This window comes from Patagioenas fasciata, chromosome Z (assembly GCF_037038585.1).
Source record: "Patagioenas fasciata isolate bPatFas1 chromosome Z, bPatFas1.hap1, whole genome shotgun sequence".
Lineage (NCBI taxonomy): Eukaryota > Metazoa > Chordata > Aves > Columbiformes > Columbidae > Patagioenas > Patagioenas fasciata.
Window position 1 is genome coordinate 17,784,195 of NC_092560.1, and position 11,278 is coordinate 17,795,472.

General features: G+C 53.2%; 1 long non-coding RNA gene across 1 annotated transcript; it reads left to right on the forward strand.

Annotated features, from left to right (window-relative positions):
• The first annotated feature begins 1,768 nt into the window (after positions 1–1,768).
• Positions 1,769–3,716, forward strand: LOC139826474 (uncharacterized). The gene is made up of 3 exons (XR_011736554.1): positions 1,769–1,839; positions 2,345–2,445; positions 3,649–3,716. It is a non-coding gene; the product is annotated as an uncharacterized lncRNA (long non-coding RNA).
• The last annotated feature ends 7,562 nt before the right edge of the window (positions 3,717–11,278 follow it).

Consider the following 11,278-nt stretch of genomic DNA (forward strand, 5'->3'; position numbering starts at 1 on the left):
ACGCAGCCGGCAGGACCCTTTCAGGCAGACGTCCCTGCTGTTGGGCAGCTTTCCTTTGTGGACGGGCTGTGCAGAAGCTGCCACGGCCCAAGGGAAGCACTTGCTTAGCCCGCAAGCCTGCAAGGGGAGGCTGTATGGACTTCCAGCCTGGCTGGCATGATCGGGGGGTGCGTGACAGAGGCAGATGTGCAGAGGCAGCGGGAGGGAACAGCCTGCGCTGCTGTGAAGGGGAGCTTGAAGAAGGTCCTGCTCCTTCACAGAAACCAGTGCCAGGTGTCCAGCCCATGCCGGGACAGGCTCCGCTCCCACGCCGCTGTGCAGATAGAGGAAACAGAGACGGTGACAGGCAGGGCCAGAGCTGAGCATTGCTGGGGGCGTGGAGCTCAGCTGAAGGGAGGGTCCTCGGCGGTGCTGTGCGGGGGGAGGGACCGAGAGGTGTCTGTCTCACAGCCCATGGAGCCAGATGTTGGTGCTCACTACAGCAGTGAGAAAACCTCTCGGCAGACCTCTTGCCACCCTGGTGTGGGAGGAGATGGCAAGACTGGGGAGGTCATTAGAAACGCTAGTAAAAACACTCTCGGTGATGTGGATTACAGCTGGTGCCTTCTGCGGGACCTCGCTGCCAATGTGGATGCTGTGGGCAAAGGATGTGCCACAGGTCGGTGAATGTTCCTGTGGGACAAGGAAGTCCCGCAGAGGAGCACTGCTGGTGGCGGCTGGGTAAAGTGCCAAATCCTCCGGCTCCAGGCCACACGCCAAAGCAGCAGCAGCAGCTTCTGCGGTGCCTCCCTAGAGCTTCCTTGGGCTCTGGAAAGCCCCAGCACCTCTGGGACTCAAGCAGAGAACCTCTCCTTTTCAGGTGCTGCTGGAGAAGCCTGTGGGCGAGCTGAAGTTCCTGCGGTAAGAGCCCTCTCCTGGCTCGCTGCTCATCTGGTGGGGGAGCAGGACCTGGCCTCGTGCTGTTTGTGCTCCATGTGTAGCACGGGGGGCTCAGGCTTTTCCCTCTCTCTTCGCCTGTTGCATAAGCTGGAGGGGAAGGGGAGCACCTGCAAAGCAGGGCAAGGAAAGGGGCCTGGAGCCCCTGTGTCTCTGCTCTGTGCCTCTGAGCCTGGAGGCTCTGGCAGGGGCTGGGCAGCTCCCTGACAAGATCTGCTCTGCCGGCATTTGCAGGAACTCGCTCGCTCTGCTGAGGGAACAAGCTCAGGAGGTGCAACAGCTGAAGAAGGATCTGACCCGCCTGACTGCTGAGATGAGCTCCTTGAAGACGGTGATGCTGTGCTTTGTGAAAGAGGGCGCGGATGAGCAGGGCCCCGCACGGGGTGCCTTGTGGGGATGCTGTGGGGTTTTCCTTCTGTGCCCAGCCAGCCAGCCTTCACCAAGTGTTGCTGCTCTGCTCTAAAGTCCCCTCCTCTGGCCAAGTTTAACTGGCAGTGGAGGACTGCTGATGTCCTGCTACTGAGGTGCTGAGGCCTCTGGTGGTACTGGTCTGAGCCCAGAGAGCAGTGAGACACAAGTGGCCTCCCAGGAGCATCCAGCCCTGGCAGGTCTGAGCCCATCTGCAGGCTGAGCTGGGCAGCGTGGAGGTGGAGACGAGGCTGTGGGGCCCAGACCCATACCCCTGCTATGGCTGCGGACACGAATGCTCTTCCCGAGCCCTGACTCTGCTCAACAGAGGCTCTGTGCCAGGACTCCGTGGTCACACTGAATGGCCCGCTGAAGTGTTTGTCTCCCGTGTTCATTTCTGTCTTTCCCAGGAAATAGAGGACTTGAGAATGGCCATGTCTGCTATGCCTGTGGAAGAGAGTGTCCAGATGTCTGCCTGGGCTCTGAAAAGCACAGGTGTGGATGTGGGCAGACCGATCTCGTAGCACTGAGCTCCTGCTTAGCCCTCCCCAAAGGAGGCTGCGGTGCAGACAGTGCCCTCCAAGGCAGGGCAGATGAGATGGAATCACAGGGCCCAAGAGCACGCCTGCGGCAGAGTGCCTGTCCTGCCCTTCGGCCCCTCACAGGTGCCCCGCCATGCCCCTGACAGCACTTCTGTGCTTCCCCTCTCTGCTGAGCTTTCCTGGGCACTGAGAAGCCAGTAGTCAGGTCATCGTTTGCTGTCTGCGTATCGGGTGGCATCAGCTTGGGCCCCCTGCTCTTCCCATGGGGGCTTGCAGGCTCCCAGCTCCCGCAAACCTTCTCCTCGTGCGGCCATGAGGGAGATGTTCTCACCGGGCACGGGGATCCCTTCATTGCCTGCATCTGCTCTGAGGGCACGGGGCTGGCAGGCAGCCTTAGATATACCCCCCATCCACCAGCCTGGGGCCCCTGACAGTCAGCTGCTCTCTTCTTCCTTCAGGGGTCACCATCGACCTGCAGAGATCACACAGGAGCATTACATGGTCCTGCAGGCTGTTTTGGTTCCTTTGTGATCTGCGGCCTCTGGAGACCTTTATGCAGGTATGGGAGCAGAAATCATCGGTGCCTGTTTTGTTCCTCCTGCTAAGGCTGAGGGCAAGCCCCAGGGTGTCCCCCCTCAGGCCAGTGGTGTTGCTGAAGCCCGTGGCACTGGTCAGGTGCCAGATACCTGAGATCTCACAGGGAGCTTGGCTTGCTAGAAACCAGCAGCTTCCCCCAGGAAAGGGATGAATGGGGCTGAGCTGAGCTGAGCTGCTGCTTCCTGACCACCGTACCTGGTCACCGCCAGGGGAAGGAACTTGTCAGATCTGGGTGATTTGAATGAGACACTGAGTGCACCCTCTGTAAGTTTGCAGATGACACCAAGTTGGGTGGGAGTGTCAGTCTGCCGGAGGGTAGGAAGGCCATACAGAGGGATCTGGACTGTCTGGAAAGTTGAGCTGAGACCAGTTATTGTAAGGTTCAACAAGGCCAAATGCTGGGTCCTGCACTTGGGGCCAACAACCCCAGGGAGTGCTACAGGCGCAGGGAGAGTGGCTGGAAAGCTGCCTGGAGGAAAAGGACCTGGGGGTGTTGACTGACAGCCGACTGAACATGAGACAGCAGTGTGTCCAGGTGGCCAAAAAAGCCAAGAGCATCCTGGTTTGTATCAGGAATAGCGTGGTCAGCAGGACTAGAGAAGTGACTTGCTGCTGGTGAGGCCCCACCTTGAATCCTGTATTCAGTTTGGGGCCCCTCACTACATGAACGACATGGAGGTGCTGGAGAGAGCTCAGAGAAGGGCAATGAATCTGGTGAGGGGTCTGGAGCACAAGTCTGATGAGGAGTGGCTGAGAGAACTGGGGCTGTTTAGCCTGGAGAAAAGGAGGCTGAGGAGAGACCTCACTGCTGTACGGAAATGGGCTTCGCTAGCGGTTAATGTTCAAAGAGGAGACAGAGGACTAAGCCAAAAAAAGAAACTTTATTTGAAGAAAGGGGGAGTCCATAGGAGTCCCTATGGGGACGCTCAAAACTGTGGGAAGACACAGTCCTCTGTTTATCTAATCCCTGGCCGCAGGCGATCCATCCTCCTTTCCCCACCGGCCAAGGTACCCGGAGGCTACAAACTTTCCCAACTGCCTTTCATATTCCCCCAGCAACATTCCCTGTTAACTGATGGGTTAAACCTGTCTGTTGCACTCCTTTTGTAAAGACATGGGATTGCTGTTCCCTTCACCAACCGCTGCCATTGCCCTGTGCTTTCAGCTGGACATTTCCCCAGGCTACTGCTGGCCCTTCCAAGCGTCGGGGAGCCAAGTGGTCATTACGTTGCCCGCACAAGTCCAACCAACCGCGATCACTGTGCAGCACCCCTTGAAGAAGTCCTCTGCACTCGGGGACATCAGCAGTGCCCCTCGAGATTTCACCGTCTCTGTAAGTCTCTGCTGGGCACCTGGGGCTGGGACCTGGTGCTGGAGAGAAGCCGGAAGGGGGACTTGCAGGTCCCTCTGAATCTCTGCAGAGATTCCTGGTCCCTCCCAAGCACAGCTGTGCTCTGAGGGGACATTTCAGGGCATGTCCAGGGTGGTGTCCTCCCATCTGAAGACTTGCTCCGTGGGTTTTGGCCCAACACCTCGGCCCTACCGCATCCTGTTCCAGACTGCGCTGGAGCCGCGGGAGAGGAGAGGGGTCGGGGGCCCGGATGTGGCACGTGTGTTGCCTCACGGCCGAGCTGAGCCTGACTGCTCCCCTGTGCTTCACCTGCCAGGGACTGGATGAGGAAGGAAAAGAGGAGACTCTGCTGGGGACATTCGGCTATGACATCAAGAAAGCGCCGGCCCAGACCTTCCCTCTGCAGGTGTGGGATGTGTGTTAGGGCACGAGGCCAGGGCAGAAATGCAGGTTGGCCAGCAATTCAGTGGCAGGAGGGGCGTGGATGGTCCCTGCCAGGGCAGGGGCTCAACCCTGGCCAAGAGAGACATGGCGGGCTTTGGAGGGCTGGGCAGCACTCAGCAAGGGCAGCAGAAGTAGAGCGAGACTCAGGTCGGCCCCACGACCACGCAGGTCCCCAGAGCTCCTGCCTATGCCTACTGCTCCTGGCAGAGCCAGCCAGGGTCGTGCCACCCCACCTGTGCCGCGTGCTGCCCTGAAACCCAAGTGTCAGGTGGCAACAGCCAACAAGCAGCACCACAGGGATGCTCCGCACACGGGGCGGGGTGGCCAGTGTCCCCAGGCCTGGGCTGTGCTGGGGAGGAGGTGGAGGAGCTGCTGGGTGCTGCCACAGCCCATGTGCAGGAGCACTCCCTGGCCACTCTGCCAGCACAGACGCCCCAGCAGTAAAGGGAAGGGGTGGTGGGACAGGCACTGAGCCCCAGCCAGACAGGCGGTGGCAGCCACGATACCCAATGCCTTGCCCCAGCAGCAGGACTTTCCCCAGGCTCCATTTCCCGCTCTGGCCCAGCAAGAAGGCCTGGCCTGCTCTCTGAGGCTGGGCATTTGCTCTGCAGAGGCAGAGGGGGCCTGGTCGGGAGAAGGGCAGGACAGAGATGCTGTCCCATCAGCCAGGGCGGGAGCTGCAAGGGCCAGGCTGGCAGGGGACAACACACAGGGCCTCCTGCCGCTCCTGACGCCCTGGCACTGACCTGGCTTTTTACCGCGTTTGCTTTGCAGAGTGAGCTTCCCAGAGCCTTTCAGCGCATCAGGCTTCTCATACAGAGCAACTGGGGGAAGTCACGCTATACCTGCATTTATCGAGTGCAGGTTCAGGGGAAGGTAAAGGAAATGAACACCGTTGGCCAGGCATGAGGAGACAGTCTGTCGTGAAAATAAAAAGCCTGGAGCAGAGGAACCTGGCTGTTAGTCTGGAGCAGAGCAATGTGGTTTCACAGGCCCCCTCAAAGGCCACATGGGGCGTAGACATGTTAGGGACCCTGGGCAGCCTGAGAGGTGCAGGCAACCTGCAGGGGGGCTGGCAGTGTCCAGCATATGGCCAAGGAAAAATTTCTTGCACCATATGCCCAGGTGTGGCAGCCCCATGAAGAAAGCCTGGGGGGCTTCTGGCTCATTCTGCTCACCTGAATGGCCATGGTGCTTTTCCAGGCACAGCTCTCTGGCCCTCCAGCGACATGGCACCCCTGCCCCTCTGGCCCAGCTGTGAGGACCCTGTGGAAGCACACAGGCATGTACAGCCCTGTGCGATGGGCTGTGAGCAGCCATCATGGGCGCGCATGTGCCTGGGAAGGGGGCACTGGTGGCTCGTGGCAGCTGGAAGCAGCCAGGGAAGCCAGGAGGGGAGGGCTCTGGAGGTGTCGGGGTTCACCAGAGGTGCCCAGGGGCAAGGTCATCTGGGATGATCTCATACTGGCACATGCTGTCCTGCTCGAACCTCACAGGGAGATATGGAGTATATTGGACTTGCCTGGGTTCAGTGTGTTTCGTCCTGATCTTGCAGAAGAATGTAAGGAAAAATGTAGGACACCGTCTCCTGTGCCAGAGTGTCATGCCTTGAACCCGCAGGGAGATGGTGAGCTTAGGACATCAACTTTTCCTGAAGCAACCTGCCCCTTGCACACAGAAGGCTGTTTGTGGACCCAGATACTCACTACCTGTTTTAGCTTCACAGGCAGAGAAGATTTATAGAGGGGTTAGGATAGTTGGGGGAGGAATGCGCAGGATTTGTGTGGAAACACCCCTAGCCATCCATGCCTCCATACACAGCCCTGGATGCCTGGCTGCAGGCCAACAGACCTCAAAAAGACGGGAAAAGTGGATTAATGGGGGAGAAGTCCCAAGAGCCCCATGGTGCCCTGCTCTGGAGTACTGGGGTTAGGGGTGCATCAGAGCCCTGGGACAAAACTCCCTGCACACTGCAGATGGTGGGCTCAGTCATGTGGGGATCTTCTGGTGCAGGGGTGAGAAACTGGCTGTGAACACTTGGGAGTTTCATTTTGGAGGTGGGACAAGGAGGGTGAAGTCCCCTGCAGGGAGCCTAGCATGGCAGCTGATGAGGGTGATGGTGAGAACAAGTCTTCATGAAGCACATGAAGGAGGAAGCAGCCCACATCCTGCAGTATGGATGTTCTTGGAAGAGTGACATGACTGATAGATGCTGGAAGGCAGGACAAAGCATCAAGATGACTCAAGTGGAGGGGTCAGGGCAGACATCTTAACACTGCTACTGGCTAGGCCATGCAGGGGTTGTGGAGGGCTGGACCTGCTGCCTCACCTAAGGCAAGAGTGACTGGAGAGGTGATAGTCAGGGACCTCCCAAACTGTAGTACCCAGGCTTTCTTCTAGAGTTCATGATCCTACAGAGAGTGAGGAAGGCAAGTAGCAGGTACCCAACAGGCTCTCCCTGCATGTGGCTGGCATTCCCCTGCAATCGTGGTGACCCTCCCGTGCATGAACTCACTCCCATGCATCAGTGTCTGTCCTGTGCTAGGAGCCCAACCTAGGAGATGGCATTCCAGGAGCGGTCTCACCAGTGGCAAGCCACAGGGCAGGATTCCTTCCCTGGGCTTCTGCCTGCAGCCTTGCTCATGCATGTGGGGACCTTCTTTGCTGTCCAGATGCACCGCTGCCTCATGATGGTGTTGTCCACAGGACCCAGGATGTTTCCTCCAGAGCTTCTTTCTGCTGGTCAGCCTCAGCCTGTCCTGCTGCACAACGTTGTGTCCCAGGGGCAGGATTTTGCATTGACTTTTGTTAAATCAATGCTCTGAGGTTCCTGTCAGCCCATTTCTCCAACCTGTTGAGGGAAGCAAACAGGGTCCCATATTGCTGAGAGATTTGGTGTTGTTCAGCCTGGAGAAGAGAAGCCTCTGGGGACACTTTAGTACTTAAAAGGGGCCTATAAGAAAGATGGGGACAGGCTTTTTAGAAGGGCCTGTTATAGTAGGACAAGAAGTGATGGTTTTAAGCTGAAGGGAGATTCAGGCTAGACATGAGGCAGAAATTTTTTACAATGGGGGTGGTAAAATACTGGCACAGGTTACCCAGAGAAGTGGTAGATGCCCCATACTTGGAGACATTCCAGGCCAGGCTGACAGGGCTCCGAGCAACCTGATCTAGTTGAAGTGTCCCTGCTCATTGCAGGGGGGTTGGACTAGGTGACCTTTGAAAGTCCCTTCCAACCCAAACTATTCTATGGTTCTACGATTATTCTCTGCAGCGGAAAAGATTCCAAGAGCAGAAACACTGCCTGAAAGCAGCTATTTGATCAGGCGAGAGCAAAAACCTACATCCACCCTCCATTCCCATTTCCTGGGGCTTCAGTAGGGGTGTTGAGCCCTGCCCATGAGACAAAACATATGGCACCTGGCACAGGGCCCCAGAATGGCTTGGGGGTGCGGAGGCACTGGCTTCCAGGCAAGCTCTCAGAGAGCCAGCGCTACCACTCAGCTTTCTCTCTGCCAGCTGGACTTTGCACCACTCTTTGCAGATCTCTGAGCTGACCCACATGCCAGAGTTTTCCACTCACTTTCTCAGCCTCTTATCCCACCTGTGGAAGAATGCAATGGCACTGGGAAGGAGCAATGTCCTGCAAAACATAACCCATATAGTTCATTTGTTACTAGGTAAATACTGACAATATGAGGATTTCCCTGTTGGATAACATAAAGAATGGCTACATTATACAGGACCTGCTATCTTTCTCCCCATGCAGAGCAGGAATGGGGCTGCTTCTTCAGAGGCAGGAACCATGGGTGGCCAAAGTGCAGGCCAAACAATTCCCACACCAAAAATCGCAACTCCACAGCACCAGAAGTCAGAAAAAACATGGCTGATGCAGCTGGAGAATCCTTGCTATGAAAGGTCCATGGACGAGCATCCCTGGAGATCTCCCCTCCTTCAGCCAGGTTCTCAAAAACAAACAGTTCTCTGGGCAGCCTCAGTGGCTCCACAAGATTGCTCTCAGCTCATGGGTGCTGTGCTGAACACTCTCCAGATGACTTTCCCCAGGTCAAGGAAAATTACAAGAAGTGCCACAAAGAGGAAAGAAATCACCTGCAGGGGAACAGCATGAAGACTTTAACATGGGCCTTTGTTCCTGCACCTGTTTTATTCATTGCATCCGAAGGTGAGACTTCACTAAGAAAGGAGGAGGAACCACCACACTCCTGCTTTCATTTTCCTCACCCATTTGTGCCACGCTACTAGCAGGCAATCTGCTACCTCCTGGTAGAAAGAAAGTTCTCCTGCTCCTCCTCCACCACCACCTCTCCCATGATGACTGTGCCAAAGGAAGGAGGATACTGGCAAAAGCCAGGGCCAGTCTGCAAAACTGCATCCCTTCTACTCACAGCTGACCAAGCTGCACACATCCTGCAAAGCATCAGTCAGGAGGGCACGGAAATCAGAAAAGGAACATGCCCCTGTACTGAACTCCTGGAGTGGGCAGGAGGAGCACTCTCAGTGCCACAGGTCCGCCCTGTTGCTCTGAGCCTCCCTGCTCAACCCTGCAACTGCACCACAGCTGCCTTCAGGCACCATTCTGCCTTTGCTCCCAGCACAGCAAAGTCAACAAGGACAGCCTGAAGCTTCTCACCCACCTGGGCAAGATCTCCCCAGCCATGTGGGGTGCTGAGGGCCAGCTAGAGGAGGGCTTGGGACAGTGGGGTAGCTGGGGGAGAGCGGAACATGAGTCTCCCAAAGGGATCTCACCTCCCCATATGGGGCACATGGCCCCTTTAAAATGCCCGTGAGGCTGCTGCTTGTTCCCTTTCCTCTCCCAAATGTTTCTGCTCAGCAGCCTGTCTTTGCATGGGGCTCTTCCTTCTCCTCCAGACCAGGTTTCCACCTCCAGGAGCAGATTTGGACCTTTTTCCTCAGGGGACACTGTCCTCTATTGGTCACTCCTGTGGTGCCAGAGAGGGGGAAAAATCCAGCCCTGACCTTTGGGTGCATGCTACCAACCCATGCTTGTCCTGACCTGCCAAATGGTCTGAGATTACTCTCCCTAATTGTAAAACTAAAAATGCCTCACATATTTGCCCATTTCCTTATGTATTTGCTTCAGATTTTTTGTTAATTTTCTGGATTATATTTATATGAATTTAATTTTCCCCATTTTTATTGTGTATGCTTATGTATTTATATGACTTCCTCATGGTATTCTCTAAGACTGCCTTTATACTGTTTTAGATTTAATAAAAATCACTATTCCCATGCAAATCTATTCCTGAAATGTCTGTCTTTTTGAGATTACCAGAAGGGTTTGAAAAGCAATTTTAGCTTGGGTACCTATGGTTTTTCTCAGTATAAAATGAATGTGAGAGATCCTCCATTTTAAGAAGGCAGCTGCCACTCAGAGTAGTCTGGTAATTCTTTAGGAATTATTACAAAATGAATGCCACGTGTATTCAAGAGTTTAAAGCCTGAGTACTCTTTTACCATCCAACGTGATAAATTATGTGATATTTCCAGCAAAGCATCCAAAGAACTTCTTTATGTCCAGTGGTTGTGACAGTTCATGTTACCAGATAGAAGAGCCTCAGTGAGGGCAAAATGACAGCCCCAGTGTGTGCTGATCTCCAAGTTGTCAATATAAGAAAGTAAATATACTCCCAGATAATTTAGTTCCCTACAAAAATGACTGAAGGTCCTGCTTCTTTTTAAGCAAACAAAAAGGTCCCAACAGTGTTTTTATATGTTCTCATCATGTAGGCAACACACCTTTATTGACATAAATGGAAAGATTTTTTTTACTTCTGTGCTTCTAGAAAGTAGGTTATGATAATACTCCTTTATGCTACTTCATTGAGGACTGCTCTGTTACATTTCTTTTCTGGCAAACTGAATCTGTAGCACTTAGGTTTTTTTTAATTGTTAGTCAATACCCTTGTTTGTAAAATTATACTTCTTGAAACAATACTTTGCCAGAGCAAGCATATCCTGCACAAATGGTTTCAGTGAATCACTCAGCTTAAAACAAAACAGTTACTTGGGTTGGGACAGGTCAATAGGATGCCAAAAAAAGGTCTACCAAGGTGGGAAGGTTAGATCTTAACTTCTTAATGCAGACTGTAATAGTGATTGTGAATTAAATTGTAGCATATAAACTAAATGATCTGTGCTCTAATAATCTACAACTGAATAAGGTACATATTTTCTAGTAAAAAAACCTATATATAGCTTTATCCATCCATGTGGAAGTGGTTCCAGCTATAGTGTTAAACCTGTACTATCCTGTTTCTTGCCAGCACGTGGGCACTTTGGGCTGATCCTACCTTTGTCCATCACAGCTGGAGACTTGCAGCTGGCCAGCCACACTGTCTTAGAACACAAGCAGATAGTGTGACCTTGCCTGTATTTGAAGTTTTTGCTTAAAAAAAAAAGAAGTAGTAGCAAATACATAATTTAGATGCATAAAGCAGAAGTCTGGCAAGTTATAGCTGTGATGGAAAGCATAATGGAGAAAAAATATTTTCTTTTTAACATTGGTGGCATCAGCCTAGCTGCAGAGGAAGCCATCTTGTGAAGGACAGGTTGAACCTTTTTGGACTCCTTTGTGGAATGCTGACTTGTTTAAATCAGTGTGTTTTGAATTACTTAAAGGAAAAAAAAAACCTGATAGCTAGAGTAGCTGAAATGTTGAGAGGAACTCGTTATTTTGATTTGAGAAAGCTGGTGTAAGGTTATGTGGAGTGATTTAACATGGGCTAGATAGCAGAGGCCAAAATCACACTATTTTGCAGGAATGTTTCCTTTTGCTGCTCTGTTTGCCAGCATACACATAGGCTAAACTTAGATTTACCACTTGCCTTGTTGCCTGTCATAAGGGATAGTGAATATTCATTAGATTTCTGTATTCCATTATAAAATAAAATGAAAAACTTCCATTAGAGAAGCAATCTGTGGCATTTGAAAGGTGTTCGAAAGACAGAACATTGTGCAT